Source organism: Lissotriton helveticus, chromosome 7 (genome assembly GCF_964261635.1).
Source record: "Lissotriton helveticus chromosome 7, aLisHel1.1, whole genome shotgun sequence".
Lineage (NCBI taxonomy): Eukaryota > Metazoa > Chordata > Amphibia > Caudata > Salamandridae > Lissotriton > Lissotriton helveticus.
Genome location: NC_136068.1, coordinates 853,430,210 through 853,448,955, shown reverse-complemented (window position 1 = coordinate 853,448,955; position 18,746 = coordinate 853,430,210).

Below are 18,746 nucleotides of genomic sequence, written 5' to 3'. Positions count from 1 at the left end.
TGTGGCGGCACCAAACTCTGTAACACCCTCTATAAATCCATCTCCGGTCTTGAGTCACACCTATCCTTCTGTAAAACTTTAAATACCTGGCTTATCACCCTTTAATCTCCTTAGAATGCTGATACTTCCTTCCTTCTGAACATGGTATCGTTTAGCACCTTGACGCCTTTGGCCAATTGTTCGCGCTCTGTAAGTTGGTCATTCATTCATTCATATAGAATTTTTTGTATGATTAGCATGCTGAGAATTCCAATGTGGAGCGCACTACAAGCTGTGAGGGTTCTGTAATCAGCAGTTATCCTGAGGCTGGTGTGGGATCTCCTTGAGTCATATGTGTTCCTTTGTAGAAATAAAAGTACACTTTGGACCGCTTTGTTGAGGCATCTACTTTACAATACTGTCTACCTGCCTTTCAGCTTGGATTCTGGCTCTGGCAGCTGGCTTTATGACATCAGTCACAAATCAACTGTAATAGCTTATCATACTTGAGCAGTTACTTGATTAGGTCACAGCTCAACTGTAATAAGGACATTAGAGACAGGCTTTTATACAGTAATTACAGGCTCATATGTCATATATATGCCATAAAGCATGGGTACTCACAAACTTTCTCTTGTGTGCCAAATTTACAGTGTGATTTGTGGCCGAGGGCCGCACCGGTGGGGGCGGGGTCAGTGGGGGGCAGGGCAGGGCTAGAGCAAAAAAAAAAACTGGGACCATGAGGTTGAAAATAACCCCCTGCAGCGGACGCATTTGTCCACTGAACCACAAGACCCGGCATAAACACATCTCTCTATCTATCTCTCTTTCCCTCTCTCTCTCTCTCTCTCTGTCTCCCACTATTTCCCTCCCGTGCTCTCCCTCCCTCCCTTTCTCTCCCTCTGTCTCCCTCTGTCTCGCTCCCTCCCTCTCTTTCTCCCTCCGTCTGTCTCCCTCTGTCTCCCTCCCTCTGTCCCTCTCTGTCTGTCTCCCTCCTCTCTCTGTCTGTATCACTCCCTCTGTCTCCCTCTCTCTGTCTCCCTCCCTCTGTCTCCCTCCCTCTCTGTGTTCCTCCCTCTGTCGCCCTCCCTCCTTCCTCCGTCTGTCTTCCTCTGTCTCCCTCCCCCTCTGTTTGTCTCCCTCTGTCTGTCTCCCTCCCTCTGTCTGTCTCCATCCTTCTGTCTCCCTCTCCATCTCCCTGTCTATCTGTCTGTCTCTATCTGCTTTGCCTCTGTCTGTCCCTGTCTCTGCCTCTATCTGTCCCTGCCTTAATCTCTGTCTCATCTTTCCATGAAAAAAGTTAGAGAGACCATCGCCAAGGCTTTGGCTGGGGTACATCAGATCGGAAAGGGCAGCAGGTTTAGAAAATTCTTTCACTATTTTGAACAGAGCTTTTGAGGAGTTTTCAGCAGAGCTGATTTTACCGAAAAAATACTCCCTCATTATAGTACGTTTAAGTTTGTGGAATTTTTTTTATAGCGGCACTGTAGGTGGCTTTAATGTCAGGGTCATAGGCTTGACGCCAACTGCGCTCAAGCTTTTTAGTTGCTCCTCTCAGTGCGTAAGGCAGGGGAAAACCATGGTGCTGAGGGTTTTGATCTAGTGGAGGATATAGGTCGCAAAGGGGCAATAGCGTCAATAGCCGAGGCTAGCCGTGCATTTAAATTAGAGACATCGATATCCAGATCACCAGCTGTCTGCCAAGAGGAACTGGCAAGAATGGGTGCTAGTGAGGCACAAGTAGTCATACCATTTCCTTCCAAAGTCCCTAGCCTTAACTGGAAGGACAGTTGGCAGGATAGTAGTTAGACTAAATGGGATCAGATAGTGGTCAGACTAGGTAAGAGGTAAGGGAGGTGAAGTGGTAAGATCAGAATGATTAGAAAACAATAGATCAAGTGTGTGGCCGGCTCGATGGGTGGGGCCCTTCACCCGCTGGATAAAGTTGAGGCCCTCCATGGTGTCCAGGAGCAGTCTGGCCTCGGTACATGAGGTATCGTCTACGTGCAAGTTAAAATCTCCTAAAATTGTAAAATGAGGCTGCTTCAGTGATAGGGCAGAGACTGTAGTTAGAAGGTCAATCAGAGATTGGGGGAAGAACCAGGGGGGTTATATAGCAAAACACCCGCCAACATTAAATTAGTGGCTAAAATACATGGCTTCAAGGGAACCGGTGTTAAAGAGTTTTCTAGAGACGATCTTCCAGCTCGAGCGCAACATTACAGCGATCCCTCCCCCTGCTTTAGTGTCCATTCGGTTGATCTCAGCAAAACGATAGGCCAGGGGAATGGCAAGATTAAGGTCAGGGTTGGATGAATCTTTGACCCACGTCTCTGTAAGAAACATTAGGTCCCAGGAATGAGGGTAAGGGTGAGCCAAATATCTCCCGTGTGACGGGGGAACGATCTGCAGTTGAGCAGACATGCCTTGATGACATATGGGGGTCCGGAGGGCAAGGCTGCCGTTCCCATGGTGGAGAGCTGTGTTCTGGATGGGGTAGCAGGACCCAGTTTAAACGGGCACTTGCCACAGCTAAATTGGTTGTTAAAGGACTCAGAGAAATTGCCAAGTGATGGGTTAATGCACTCTTTATTTCTAAATGACAATAGTTTGGACCTGGACCAACAAATACAAGCTGCAGGGGGGCAACCAGCAGCATGCCTAGCGCTGGTCACAGAACAGGCATGGACGGGTGCAGACGGGCTTGCCTTTGGCGCACCAGCGGGGTCCCTGCTGCACGTAGGAAATGACATGTCCCTTAAGTAGCAGCAGGGGGAATAAAGCTGGAGTGTCAACCCGTGACTCCACCCTCTCAGACCCGGAAGTGAAGTTCGGCAGCCCTCTCTACCCTCCACAACAATCGGGCAAGCCCGTGGTGGACCGGGGTAGGGGCTGAGGTAATGAAGGTGCGGGGAGCGAGAAGCATGTGGCCAAGAGCAAGAACCAGGTAAAATCACAGCAATAACAATTTAATTTTAAGAACAGGTTTAAAACTTAAAACCTAGATCAGCTGGCGCGAGGACATCAGTTCTGCGCGCGTCCGCTGTGCATAGAAAATGACATGTCCCTTAAGTAGCAGCAGGGGGAATGAAGCTGGAGCGCTAACCCAAGACTCCACCCTCCCCGAACCGGAAGTGAAGTCCCCATTTTCTTTTATATCAATCATATATGTATTATTTGACACGTCTCTGGGATATTTCATTTAGCAATAGTATATGTTTTTTACAATGTTTAGAAACAACACAATGTTATTAAGCACTATAGAAACATTTTTGTTGTTGTTGAAGCTCTTAATATTGTTATTATTATTATTATTATTAATATTAATGTTATGTTTTAGTGGCTTTTGTGCTCAACTCTGTTTTTATAAAAAACAACATATGAATTCTATGTAGAAGGACTGATTCAGTGTATCAAAGTTTAACAATTATCTTTCAACATATGTCACCCTGTATACCATTAGCTCTTAGGAGTAAAAGTAGATTACATGACCTATGCAAGAGAAATGCTTCTGGATTCCTTAGCATATTCCCTATTCAGAAAGGTATACTTTTGAGAGTTTCCCTAGGACAGGGGTTGTGTTAAAAGTCCACATTTGTGTTATAATTTACAATCCAAATTTAGCTGTGTTACAGTGTTCACTCTGCTAACACAATGCAGAGATAAGGGGATAGCGCATTGTAGGGATCAGACAGGAGGATGAGTCAGCCAGGCTGCATAGGATTGATGAATTGTTGGTCAAAGTTTCATTTAACAGATGTCTGCCAAGATAGACTTTTTGTAGGTGGACCAGTGGTGGTTGCCACCTTAGGGGAGTGGTAGGGTGGTTAGATGAGAGGTGAGTGCTGGTACCTGTGGTCAGATCATATCAATAAAATTGCTGTAATGCATTACATTAACATAACTTTAAAATGGTAATGTAATGCATGTCTGCAATTAAATACATTCAAAACATTAACGTCAAAACATTAAAAAAAGAAAAGAAAACTTACCTTGCGGCACGTCCATGCTCCTGTCCGGTGTCCTTCACTCCACCAGGGCAGGCCCCAAACAAATCCGCTAACCAATCCTGGTGCTGCTCCAGTGTAGCATGAGAGAGGCCCCAGGATTGGATGGAGCAGGCTCTTTCAGCGCTCCAAAGAGCACTGGAGGCCGTTCCTCCATCCCAACCCAGCTATTCAAGAGTGCTGGGTTGAGAGGTTTAAACTGCGCATGACTGGCTGGCTGTCGCAAGAGGGTCGGGCCAAAGGGACATGTGCAATTTAAACTTAAGCGCCCTGCCCATGACTACTTTCTGCTTCTGCCAGTCAGCAGTTGACCCCACCCCTTTCTTTTTTTTTTTTTTTTTTTACTTTTTTTTTTTCCTTTCTGATGCTGTGCTCGGGACGGGATTATTAAAAAATAAAATGGCAATACAGTCAATGTATTATCATTTTTTTTCATCTCCGGCTTAATGGAGGAGCCATCCCTGTCTGTGCCCAGAGGTTTTGCATTGTTTTAGTTACTAAGGTAACAATTGTATGTGTTTGGGCTCATTTTGGGCTGATTCACTAATCGATAGGCAATTGCTTGAATACCCTTCTGGATTGCACACTTTTCTTGATTATATCCAGGCCTAGTCTCCTGCAAATAAAATCGAGGGAAGGGAAAGAGAAAACGTCATATACATGTGTTGTGAGAAGGGAGGCACATGTTGATGAGCCTGAATTCAAAATAGCAGGGTGGTTCCTAATTGGTGCTGGGTGTGTTGTTCCTACAAAGTTATGTTTTGAGCTCTTTTCTGAAGTGCACCATTAAAGGAAAGAGCTAAAGTTTATAGCGATACTGTTTGAAATCCTGAATTGCACAGCTTGAGAAAGCTGGTCTTGTGGCAGTTTTTGTTGTGCTATGTGATTTGAAGTCTGATGATGTTGTGGACTTTTCTGTTGTATTGGAGTCAGCAGATGGTTACCTTCTCTGCCAGGAAGAGTGATCCATTGGTTGTTACTGCTTCGTCTTGAAAATGATACATATGCTTTTCAAACTCTAGCACACCCTCGATTCTATCATTTAAAAGCAATCGCATTCCTTGAAACTTGAGGCGCTGGTAAGTAGCTGCAGATTGTATGTGTGCAGGTGGAGTGAGTGTGCGTGTGTCCCCTGTGACATAATAGGCATCGCAAAGAACATTGCAGTTGCATATACAGGAAAATCCATCCTCCCAGTTCCTTGGGGGTTAACGTTTGTCTACTAGGAAGGTTACTTGGACACAAGAACTACCCTTCTTTCACCTTAGGTCTCATCAGGGCACAAGTCGGGGGTACACGTGGGCAGTAGCGGTCGGTGGTGGGAGTAGCTGCCGGGCGGTGACATGGGGAGGGGGAGGGGCAAGGTGGGGGGTAGTAATCTATGGATTATGGAGGATTACAAGTAAGTAAACATATAAATAAATAAAATGAATTTTGTTGCTTGCACTGCATCGCATTTGGGGATGCAGTGCGCATAACAAAATTAGTTTTATTTATTTATATGTTTATTTACCTGTAATTCTCCGTAATCCATAGATTACTACGTCCCGCCCCTTCCTCTTTCCACATCACCACCTGGCAGCTACTCCCACGACCGACCGCTACTGCAAGTGGGTGGACGGTGTCTACCCACTATTTTCACAGGGTGGACGCTGTCCACCCTGCCAAGAAGTTGGGCCCCACTGAAAAATATCCTGAATTTGTCCTGGTGTAATCTGCAAACACCAGGACACATTCAGCAGCGTCTGTGTGTTGTTGTCTGCTCTCCATCGCAACAAAGTGCAGGCTGGGAGGGGGCTTTCTTAGTGCAGACTCCTGCTGGGCCCACAACAAAGACCCAATCTGAGGGGTCATCAAGCCTGCTTTTGTTGGAGTCTCCTGGCTGGCAGCAGTCAGGAGCCTCACACCTAGACGCAAATGAAGCTGCGGGGGTGGCGGGGGGCTAGGGGGGGGAAGGCTCACTCCTTGTTAGCGCTTCACACATACTTAAGAGAGGAGGCTTTTTACTTTGTTCTGGCTCTGTTTAGGAGATATGCGTGTACTGTAAGAATGTCAAATGAGTTGGTCTTTCCCAGTATTTACACAACATAAATAACATTGATATAGTACCCTGACGAGGCGTTGTCATAATTTAAATATCACAATTTTTTCGTGTAAAGCACTATGGGTAGAAGAAGTTTACGCTGACAAAAGGCCACAAAGTTTAATGGATAGCTTAGAAAAGTGAGAATCGTCTGCCTAAATCAGGAGGGTTTACATGTATACCCGAAATATGCTTTAATGTACTCATGATAAACATGTTAAACATATATGTGAGGGCTCCAGATCTGATGTCACTTCCTATGATGCAATGTCCTGTGATGTCACGTGCTGTGATGTCACGTACTGTGATAACACACACTGTGATGTCACACACCATGGTGTCACGCGCCATGATGTCACCTGCATACTGATTAACTAGGTTAGTCCCCCCACTTCTGTTTTTTAGGACTTGTGCCCTGGGTCTCATGCACGCTAACAGTGCAGAAAGCCGATGTTCTGCAGCCAGGAAGGGCAGGAGAACGAACTCATCACACAACAGTTGTGCCACAAAGTTGCTCCCTGAGAAAATAAAGAAAATCATTGACTGTGATTACAACCTTCCAGCTTCCTCCATTCAGCAGAAATACTTTCGTCGGTTCCTTCCGAGACTAGGTGTCTTGTAAACACCTGTTTAGATATAATAACGCGCGGAAAAAAGAGAGGCCACGGCACTGAGACAACCAGAATTCAATTTAAAATGGCGAACGCGATCCATACTTTCTTGTAGCTCCTAAACACATCACGCGGTGAGGTACGTCATGCGGCACGCTGCCGACAGAAACACTTACCAATGCCTCCGTCTCTGAAAGGGGACAGGAGTTTTTCGCCGCGGTGTGCATTAATTCTCATCAGGAAGCTGTGACTGCTGATTGATGTCATTTTCTTTTTGGAAAGGCAAGCAGATTCATCATGGCAAGTCTAATTACTCATCTAGTTCAAGGATGGAAAATCAATTGTATCTGCAGGTATTGTAACATGAGATAACTTGTATTTAACAAGGATCTGGTAAATTACAATATGACAGGCGTGCAGATATTACACGCCCAGAAACCCATGCTGGGAACCTTTTTGGAAAGGCAGCATGGCTGTGAGACTGAGCAGATTGCTTGGCAAAAGTAGACAGTTACATAATGTATTTTAACATTTCAAATTCGTCTCTTATATGAAAATGTATACCAGCCTTCATGAGATATTTTCTTGAATACTATGGAATTCAAAATATACTCATGCATTAGAAGTACCTGGAATGATTAAAGAAATGATGACATTGTGGCCTACTATGTTCCAGCGTTCATAAACTTTGATGGGCGTGGTCCTTTCTTCATGGGCAACTTATGGCAAAACCGGGTTTTAGCAGATTAAGGTGTCTCCAATGAGTAGCTCGCGAGCTACCAGTAGCTCTCCAGGTGCCTGTGAGTAGCTCTCCTAGGGGCAGTCCAGCTTAGTATTATAGAAGCTTTTGCTTGGTTGAATTATTATATATATACAAAAAGCACAAAAGCATGTATTCGAGACAAAAATGTGTGTAATTTCATAACTCATAAGCTGATGTTGGGTAAAAAATGGTTGACTTTTCAAAATGTATTTATAGCTCCTATTTGAGTTGGAGAGATTTATTGCTCATATTATTACCTTGATGCCAGGGGGATTGCATCAACAGCTTTACGCATTACCCATATAAAGTCATTTCAAATCGATAATATTATTTTACTTTAATGATGGCTACCCTTCTTAATGTACTGATGCTATCACTGCTGAAAATCTTAGAAGGGACCGTCACCATTACATCACTACTATTAGTAGCTCGGGATGATTTCACTGAACAGAAGTAGATCTTATTACAGAAAAGGTTGGAGACCCCAGGATCAGTTCTTGGGGAGCTGCTGTGAAACAGGGATCTGGTGTGAGACTGTGCTTCACAGAGGTACAGGCTAGGTTTAATAAGTACCAATAATGCAGTACAATACTTAGAGATCGTAAACTAATAGCTAAAGGATGTGTAATGAACATTATTTGGGTGTATTTAGTTTTCACTCATTGATAGTTCTTGTGCATATGATTACAGTACATATGTAACAGTGCCTACATTCTAAATCATTATGCCAATGATTGCATGTGCGCTGATTTGTGGGGGTGGTGAGATTCAGGTCTTGGCTTCCTTATCTCATGGGCCGATGGATGCACGAGATTCTTTGATCGGTTTGTCTGATTTTGAGCGCACCTCTTCTGCTTGGACATAACTCAATGGCAGAGGGAGACTCACCTGACCGTTTTCATATTCACTGCAAAGTTTGCAGTTTCCATTTGGTGCTTGAGAAATCTATTGCCTGTTACCTCTAAAATTATTGGAGTTTCCAGAACATACCTATGTATACCTCAATAAACTAGAAGGGCCAGAAGCCCCCTACCTTGTCAATAGGAGTCTCCATCTGCAACCACAAAGTGTGGCATCCGTTATCAGGCAAGCCCTGAACACTATCTCACATCACAAATAACAAACTTGTTTAGCTTACTAAGTCTATGAGTCATGAGGTGCGACTCATTGCCTCCTTTCCTTGGGATTTGTATCTGTTATATTATGATGATGCAGAGTTCCTGTGGGGAATATTAATTACTAATGTATTACATATTTCAGCAAGACACAGCAGGATTCCAAACAGTCCAACATCATATCTTTATATAAAAGCTACAACACTCAGATTATCATTCCAACTGGGGTGGTAATCACAATTCAGGCTAAATTAAGAGTTTACACCCAAATATGGGTCCCAACTTGTAGCATAATACCGCACTTTTTCTATGCATAAATTTCACATATAAAATCTGGTAGAATTTGTGCAGGAGAAAAAACACGAATGTTTCAGGTTTTGCAGCTCTGAACAGGGAAAACCATGTGATATTGTGGTATTTTTGTGTTAAAAGCCATTTTGAAGTGTGGAGCACATAATAGGGAGGTCTAGGCAATACAGTATCATGATTTTAACATATAGGCTATTGCTGCCCCATTAGGAAGGCAACTCATAACTAGGTCCTTTGTCATCAAGGCTCAAGATTTAATCTTCTGGGTCTAACTATAACCCATTTCCTCATGGAAAAACAGGGAGCCAGTTCCAGATCTGAGGAAACCAGAAGTCACCGAAATACGGTATCAGTCTTCCAAGCTTCTGAGTGCTTCGTTGCTTAAATTCAATTGTAGGTATCTTCACGCTGCACACATGACCTGCTACATGCCACAGATACACATTAGACTTTATTTACCCTTCTGGGCACTTCAGGTTTCTACAGCTGCGCAGATACAGTCACTTTTGGACCACCTAGCAACATTGTTAGCGTTAAATGTACGTCAGCACACATTGCGATAAGTAAAGCAAATATACAAAAAGGGGATTTGAAACACCCCATTCTGTCATTGTTTTATTTGTGTCAGCTTTTATCAGCATCAGCAACAGCTTAAAGAAAAGCCACTCACATTTTGGATCATCCGAGAGGTATATTTCCTATTTCCTCTCAGTGTAATGGAAAAATATATGGAACTTTAAGAGCATATGTACTGCTAAGATCTGATTTACATTACAATGTATTATCAGTAAAGTCTTTATGTACTGCAACAAAGACAATGGACGCACATTGTTCCTGGGACCAGTAGCATTTGGCTCTCCTGGGATGCGGTGAGAGCTTGAAACAATCTGCTCCTGCGTGTTTTGCAGCCGTAGCTCCATCAGTTAGGGCACAGTTCTGGTTCTCTCTTTGATGGTTGCCTGCTGATGGGACCAGAAGCGCATTGTTGTCCCCAATGCAAGGAGGGTGTACCCTTGAGACAGGTTCCCTGTTCCCTTTGGGTACAGCAACATCTCATGATGGAACAGCGAAATGAGACACCATTGGGGCAGATGGCATAGTCCAGGCTTGGATTACAGTTTGGGAGTTCTCACTTCATTGCTATTGGGGAGGTCATATATTACTCAGAATACCTCGGGGTTCCAACCACGGCTATTGGGCATCTAAATTACAGTTCATAGCACCCAGCAGGCAGCCTCTGTAGCATGGCTATAATTATTACTATAGCATCTTGTAAAGTGCTCAGCTACCCATAAAGGGTTTCCCGGTGCTAGGTAGAGGTACGGTAGACAAGGCCATTAGGCTAGAACATTCAGGTCTTCAGGTTCTTATGGAACATGGTCAGTGAGGTGCAGCTTCACGAGGATTCAGGAAGGGCATTCCATGACTTTGGACCCAAGTATGCAAAGGAGCGGTCTCCCATACAAGGCAATCGGTTTCTAGGCACTGTGCACAGGGCCCGGTTGAGTGACTGCAGCACGCACATGGCTGTTAAGGCACCACCAAATCTTGAATATATTGTGGTCCTGTGCCAGATCTATCCTTGTGCATGTAGCACAAGGCTTTAGACTGTATTCTTTTTCCCATGGTGAGCCAATGAAGCTCACAAAGGAGATTCAATACAGAGGCATGTTTCGAAAGGCAATATAAGAGTCTGGCCACAGAATTCTGAACTACTTGTAGCCATCGGATTGATGCCTTATGTACTCCTTGATACAGGACATTACCATTGTCTATACTTGAAAGTATTTGTAGCATGGATCACTGTCCTTTGGACTGACTGTAGAATCATCCAAATTATTTTTTTTTACCCACTCTCAATTCCGCGAAGCAGGTGAAGGGCACCTTAACCACCTGAGGTTTCATCGAGAGACTCTCATCCAGCCAGAAGCCAAGGTTCTTTACCTTGGGAGACAGTCCGGAGAGCACCCTAAGGGACTCCAGCAATTGCTGTGGAGCACCAGAGCCGAGGGTTCTTACCTAAGACCATTCCCTTGGCCTTATCACCATTGAGTTTGAGTGAACTGCTATTCATCTAGTTGGAGATCCGACTCAAACACAAGTTTAGAGCCCCAGTATTGTGGTCCCATGCAGATGACGGGAAAAAAATTATTTGCACGCCATCTCCATAATTGAACAGGGTTAGGGTGCGGCTTTCCACCACATCCACCAGTGGGCGTACGTAGACATTGAATAGCAGCAGACTTAGGGTTGAGCCCTAAGGGACTCCAGAGGTGAGACCACAAGGCTGTGATCGAGCACTGGCAGAGAAAACCTGGAATGTGCGATCTTACAGGAACAAGGTCATCCAGGCTAAATCTGTTCCCTCGAGACCCAGTGTTGACATTCTTTCTAAGAGAGTGGAATTGGACACAGTGTCGAAGGCTGCACTAATATCTAATAGAATTAGGGCAGCTGTTCCACAGTCGTCCAGGAGTTATCGCAGGTATTCAATTACTCATAGGGGGGCAGATTGGCTACTGTGCCCAGCCCTAACACCCACCTGTGAGGGGTGTAGGAGGTTTGGGGCTTCCACAAAGTGGTAAGCAGTGAGTTCACGTGTTTTCAAAATTTGTAGAAGATGGGCAGCATAGAGATTGGTCTAAAGTTGGACCAATTGGTGGGGTCCAGGTTAGGCTTTTTGAAAAGTGGTAGGAACATAGTATGCTTCCATGCCTGTGAAATATGTCCCTCTTGCAGTGAGGAATTAAGAAGATTTACCACATATTTTAGAAGATACGGGTCCAGGAGCCTGGGAGGGGAACTCAAGGAGATCCTGATTTAGTTGACTATAATATAGTCAGAAAACGAGGAGTGTCCAGAAGAGACAACAACTTCATTTTAGGAGCAGCAAGAAGCATGTCTTATTTTCGTGTCTTGGGCAATCCTTCCTGATGTTGGGAGAGATGTCAGCAGCCTACCCTTCTGCTGTTTGAGACTTCACTAAATTTAGTTAAATATCAGCTACCTTTTCGACAAAAAAGTGTGCCAGTTCTCTGTATAGTGACGGAGACAGCAAAGTCACTGGAGATGTTATGCTAGGGTCAGAGAGTTCCTTTAACCCTCTGAAGAGAGTCTTGGGGCAGTTTTGGCCATTGGAGTTTTTGTCCAAATAGAATGTTGCCAGCGCTGCTCTACAGAGCCCATGTTAATTTTTCATAGCTGTTTTGTACTTAGATCTTAACTCCTCCTCATACGACTTTCTCCAAGACCTTTCCCGGCCCTTGCTTCGTCTATCAGAATAAACATTGACCATGCAAAGTGCCTGATAACTAATGTGCCACTGCCCATAGATCATGAGCATTTTATGCTGAGTGTAATTCTAAAAGGTTCATCCTCAGGCTATGAACTTCAATCACATAGACATTTCCAAGTCCAAGATGACCACCACATTTAGATACAGAGGCACAATGAGCCCCTTCCTCCAGCTGACACTGAGCCTGCCTCTGCAGTAAGAGGCCCATTAATAGTGTATGCCGTGCAGGCCACAAAAGCTGTGGCAATGCATCATAAACCCCCAGAGTGCATCTCAACCCATCACTGACAGCCCCAAGGACACTGAGTCAACCTGTGAAATGCAGGGTTGACCTGTGCAACACAAACCCCATTGCTGCTGTGCATCTACAAAGCCTCTGTGGATGCAACAATGTATGTTAACCCCATAGGCGTCAACCAGCTGGGCTGCTGCCCAACAACCCATGCAAATTAATCCCATGGGTAAGAAGCCAAGTTTATGTTGTCCCTTTGCAGAGCAGTATGCAGGGGCGGTTGGGATTCTGAAATGAAATGAAATGAAATGAAAAGAAAACTTGGTTAAGCGCACTGTGGCCAAGCGGCTTCCTGGCGCTGGGGACTTGACTAAACTCACAGAAGAGACCCCGGGAGGCTAACAAGGAAATGCCTGGGAAAACAGAAAAGTTTTAAGGGCTTTACGAAAATGGGTGTAGATGGGGATGGATCGAATGGAAAGAGGAAGGCTGTTCCAATACCATGGAGCCAACACCGAAAGACGGGTGCCCCCAGTTCTGGATTTACGGAAGCGGGGGACATGCAGAAGGGAGAGAGAAGAAGAGCGGAGAGTGCGAGTGGGGGCATAAGGGGTAATGAGAGATGTGATGAAAAGGGGAGCTGAACGGGTATGGGCTCGAAAGGCCAAGCAGGCTAGTTTGAAGAAAGATCTGAAGTGCATGGGGAGCCAATGAAGGGACTTAAGTACAGGGGTAATGTGGGAGGATTTGGGGAGGCGGAGAATGAGGCGGGCTGCCTGATTTTGGATGGCCTGAAGGCGACGGGTTTCGTAGGCTGGTATGCCCACGTACAGGCCATTCCCGTAGTCAAGGCGAGAGATGATAAGAGCCATGACGATAGTTTTGAGAGCATCCGACGAGAAGAACCGGGAAATTTACGGATAAGACGGAGGGACAGAAAGCAAGAAGATACGACAGAGCTAATTTGGGCATGCATGGACAGATCATGACTGACCTTGATGCCCAGGGTTCGAACGGAGGAAACGGGTGAAGGGGGGACCAAAGGGAAAGGGCCAGTGAAGCGGGGACCAAGGGTTAGAGGAACCACCAGTGAGGACAAGCTCCGTCTTGTCAGGGTTAAGCTTCAAATGATTGATGCTCATCCATTCTGATTTGAAAACTAAAGTGGAGCAAAACTTAGGAAGGGACTCAGACGGGGAGGAAAGATCAAAAACGAGCTGGAGGTCATCCGCGTAGTTATATACAGAGACCCCCAGCTCGAGAAGAGAAATAATAAGAGGGTAGATGTAAAGATTGAAAAGAAGGGGGGAAAGAGAAGAGCCTTGGGGAACCCCGCAGGTAACCGAGCGAGGGGGGGCAGAGAAGCCAGAAAGGTGGACCGCTTGGGACCTGCCTTGAAGAAAGGACGCGAGCCAAGACAGGGCAGTGCCCCGTATGCCCGCTGCGCTGACACGGTCGAGAAGGATGGAATGGTCGACCGTGTCAAACGCAGCGGACAAATCGAGGAGGACCAGAGCTTGGGGGAGATTGGTGTCAGCTTTCCCCTTAAGTTCGTCCAGGACCGCGAGGACCACAGTCTCCGTGAAATGACCTGGGCGAAATCCCGCCTGATGGGAGGCCAGGAGGTGGTTCTCCTCGATATAGGTGGACAAACAAGATGTTACATGGCTTTCAAGGATTTTGCCAAGATAAGGGAGTAAAGAGATAGGCCTGAAATTAGGGAGAAGTGAGGGATCGAGGCCAGTTTTTTTAAGAATAGGGAGAACTATAGCCGATTTAAAAGGTGAAGGCACAGAACCCAAAGCCAGCGAAGCGTTAAGAAGGGCAAGTGGAGGGGCAGGACAACCAGTGAAGAGGGTTCTAAGGATCCGTGCAGGGGCACAGTCCGCCGGGGAGCCAGACTTGACTTTTATAAGCAAGTTGAGAAAGCGATCCAAAGTAATAGATGGAAAATGATCCAAGGAAGCAGAGGGCGATGGAAGAGGACAGGAAAAACCAGGTTGAGGCACGGCAGGAATGTTAGCCTTTATGTTAGCGATCTTGTCAATAAAATAATCATTCAGTGAAGAGCAGAGAATCTGGGATGGAACAAGACTGGTGCTGGTGCGATCAGAGGTGGCGAGATTGTGAACTAAAGAAAACATTTCTCGAGATTTATTAGCAACAAGGGAAACTATCTCAGAAAAATATTTAGTTTTGGCCACGAGGATCGCACGTTTGTAATCATTGAGGAGGAGTCTATATTTAACACGGAGAGTGGGACAATAGTTACGTCTCCAATGGCGTTCCGACCTCCTGAGATCGAGTTTGAGGGCTTTGAGCTCGGCGGTAAACCATTTGTGCGCATCATATGGGCGGACGGTTTTAACCTTTTTAAGCGGGGCGACCTGATCGCACGAAGAGGAAAGCCAGGTGCTAATGGCATCAGCCTGAGAATCTAGAGAAAGATCGGTAAGATCAGGAACTGAGGAAACCAGGGAGAGTGCAAGAGAGTTAAGGTCGGTCTGGTTCCAACTACGAGCCATAATATTTTTGGGTGGCGGAAGCTTGCCGCCAAGCCCAAAAGGATGGAAAAAGAAATCAGAGAGTGGTCCGACCAAATGCAGGGGAGTACAGAGGGGGGGGTGATGTTGCAGCGTGATGACCAAATTTGGTCCAGGGTGTGACCCTGGACATGGGTGGGGGCCGAGACATGAGATGAGAAATTCAAAGACTGAAGGGTGGCATAAAAGTCTTTGGAAGACAGATCCTCCCTGGGGTCATGTGGCCAATAATTAAAATCACCAAGTAGGAGGACCGAAGAGTTATTAACCACCAACGTGGCCAAAAGATCCTGTAGGACAGTTACATATGAAGGCATGGCTTGCGGGGGGCGATACATGAGGACTACAGTAAGAGGTATAGAAAGATTAAGAGATCGTGCTACCAAGTAGTCCACATTAGATATGGGGGGGTGAACAAGAAGTTGGAATTTCAGGGTTGAGTGGATAATCATCGCCACACCTCCCCCAGCCTTACCATCCGGACGGTCTGCTCGAAGGGCATAATAGGTGTCAGGGAGGATGGCCAGCAGATCCGGAAGGGAGTCAGTGGAGAACCAGGTTTCAGTAAGGAATAAAAAATCAGGGGAGTCTGTATTCAGGAGATTAAAAAGTTCCATCTGGTGCTTGACAGCAGAACGGGTGTTGAGCAAATAAGCAGAAGCTGAGGAGGGAGCAGAAGAAGAGCGGGGGATAGAGGACAGAACAGAAGGGGGGGAGGTAGGGCTGTGGATAGAGGAGGACGAACAAGAAGGACGGGGGGCAAGGATACCAAGAGAGTCAAGACGATGCAGTAAAGTAGGAGAGAGGGGAGAGATAGCAGGATAAGCAGAGAGTTGAGCCGAGGAATAGACCAGAGAATGTGCAGAGTAAGTGGCCCCTGGTCCCGGCCCGTCGCGGACGGGCGCAGACGGGCTTAACTTAGGCGCAACTTCCTGTTCATAGTAATCTCTGCTAACAAATAAAGCCATGTTCAGCTTGCTGAACATCATCTTCTTTGACAAATGATGTTAATGACATCCTTAATGGTAGTGATTACAACTACTTCCTGAACTTGCCATGGAAATCTATGTTGTCCTCTTTCCACAGCTATCATATACTTCATCCTTACATAGTTTATACTAAAGGAATTAGATAAGTAATGTGACCTGACCACTTGGTATTTGGACTGATTGAAGGATGATATTTGCGACATTCTATCAGTTATACTTTTAGCTTCATGACTTTGGCACAGACCCAGAATATCCCAATCTTGCTCATACTACCCGGAAAACAGGTGTATCCTAAAAATCTTGGTGAGATCCTGTAAGACAGCTACCCATTCAAGTGAAACTACCATTGCCCTCTAAAATATCATCTTCATAACTGCAGTTCAGCAGTGAAACTCCAGATGGAGAATGCTGACCTGATTGATGACCTGCTCCTAGATCACCTGGTACTGTCAGAAAAGTGGTTCAACCACACTTTTTAACCCAGCATGGATCTTCAATTTTACTACATCACTTCATCATCTGCCAGGAGTGGAATGGTGAAATAAATCGGTTGCAACTGTGAACCAATGAAATTATATTTCCTGTCAGAAAGAAAGTTAAATCTTATCTCTTTACCTCATTGCGATGCCTTTCTATTAAAATTGCACCCACTAACACCATAAAATGCAAACATTAACATCATCAGTCATCCTCAAGGTGACAACAACTCTTTATTGTAACCTGCATGGACCATATGCGGAGTGTGTGTTTGGTCAAAAGGACTGTGGTTCATTGTGTTGTGCCCCTCTGGATCCGTAAGATGTTTTTAGTACACCATGACTGTCTGCCTTTTCTCGTTCTCTCTCTGGGCATGGCCCTGCCATATCATTGCCCATCCTATATAGGCAGAGATTTACTGAAAGTCACCTGGCTTGCTGGATTTACAGACATTGTCTTCTAAAGAAGCTGACCTGCATTTCCTGTAATACCTTTTTCATAATTTTCAACTAATGTCAACTTACATAGGTTTCCAGCAAAAGAGGCCTGCAAAAAGAATGTCATATACACCAGGCATACATGTTTTGGATCCACACTTTATCATAGTAATATGGAGTCAAGGACAAAGGGCATTCTTTTAATTCTGATGATATATAAGTTTCTTAATGCACCCTATCATGGCTGCCAGTATCAGAAATTATACTGCCTACTCCTTTGTAGGAAGTTGGTTTCAAAGAATGAATGCAGATTTAATACACATTATTTGTGTTTAGTAGAAGGATGATGCAGCAAGTTTTGTTCATGTATTGAGTTATTCATTATGGTAATTTGTGACACTTCAGGGCAGACATGATTGGCTATCCTGTGCATCATGTTTATGTGGTCGTAAAGGTTTCAGTGGGCTTTCAGTAGACCTCCATGTGGCATCCAGAATAGAGGCACATAGTCATGTCCCGTATACCCGACTTTACGCAGCCCAGCCGCGGACGTTAGTGGGAGTACCGGCAGGGCGGTGACGTGGGGAGGGGGAGGTGCAGGTTGGGGGGTAGTAATGTATGGATTACGGAGTTTAACAGGTAAGTAAACATATAAAGAAATAAAACAAATTTCATTGCGTGCACTGCATCACCATATGCGATGCAGTGTGCGCAACGAAATTCGTTTTATTTATTTATATGTTTACTTACCTGTTAAACTCCGTAATCCATACATTATTACCCCCCACCCTGCCCCTCCCCCTGCGCACGTCACCGCCCGGCAGGTACTCCCACCTCCGGCCGCGGCTGACGCAGCCATGACTTGGCTATGGTACTCCTATTGGGATTAAGATTTTTAGACTAGACCCTGCTAAAATGTTCAGCGTTTGTATAGTTATTGTTGCAAAATTATCATAAGTGTGGGCAGTCTTCTAACGCTGTTTTAATTTCTGTTCGGAGTGTTTCGATTTACTCTTCCTTTTTGTCAAAGCCCAGGATCTTTCTATTCAGTATTAAAATGTGTAGCCTTCATAATTTTCATCAGTTTCAATCAGGTGCTACTAATAAAGTTGGAAATACTTTCAATTTCTACATTTGGTTTAAGTTGTATTTTAGGATATCATATACAGAAATATCATCTGATTTACATAATGTACTATAAATACTTCTGAAAAATATCATTCCATGGTGTATGTTTTATATAGCTACCTCCAATGAACTGATGGCTTTATAAATTATATTTAGGACCATAATAATTAGGCCAGGTGATATTAGAATAATGAAATTCTGGTAGAGGAATGTGTCTGTACTTAGTGCAAAAAGATTATTAACAGTATTAACAGGAACTGGTCTATCCACAACCCTGGGGCACTACAATTGTCTATACTTCTGTTTGCAATCAAATGCAATAGAAATGTATGTGATTCCTTAATACACACACACACACACACACACAAACAATCCAGTTGCTGTAAGGAACACAAATACAACTGTGTGGCACCTCCAACCTGTCATTGGATATCACCCATGTGGTGGGTGGTAGTGTTTGCCTTTTGACAAAGAAGAGCACATAATTGCAATTGGGACAAACAAATGGCTACAAAATGGGCACACCAATTGCAACACCACGAATATAGTGTATCTGATTACATGCCTGTGTAATGAGATATATGTATGAGAAAGGTAAAGCTAAGGATCGGTGAGCAAAGTAGGAATCGCTGATGTAGAAGAGCCACCAAGATGGCCACACATTACGTTACTAAAAACCACACTGCCAACGATTTTCATTGGACTTTTATGTAACACATGCAGTCTCAACAAACCAATCCCTACTTGAGCAAACTGCTTCTAGAAAAAGAAAAATGGT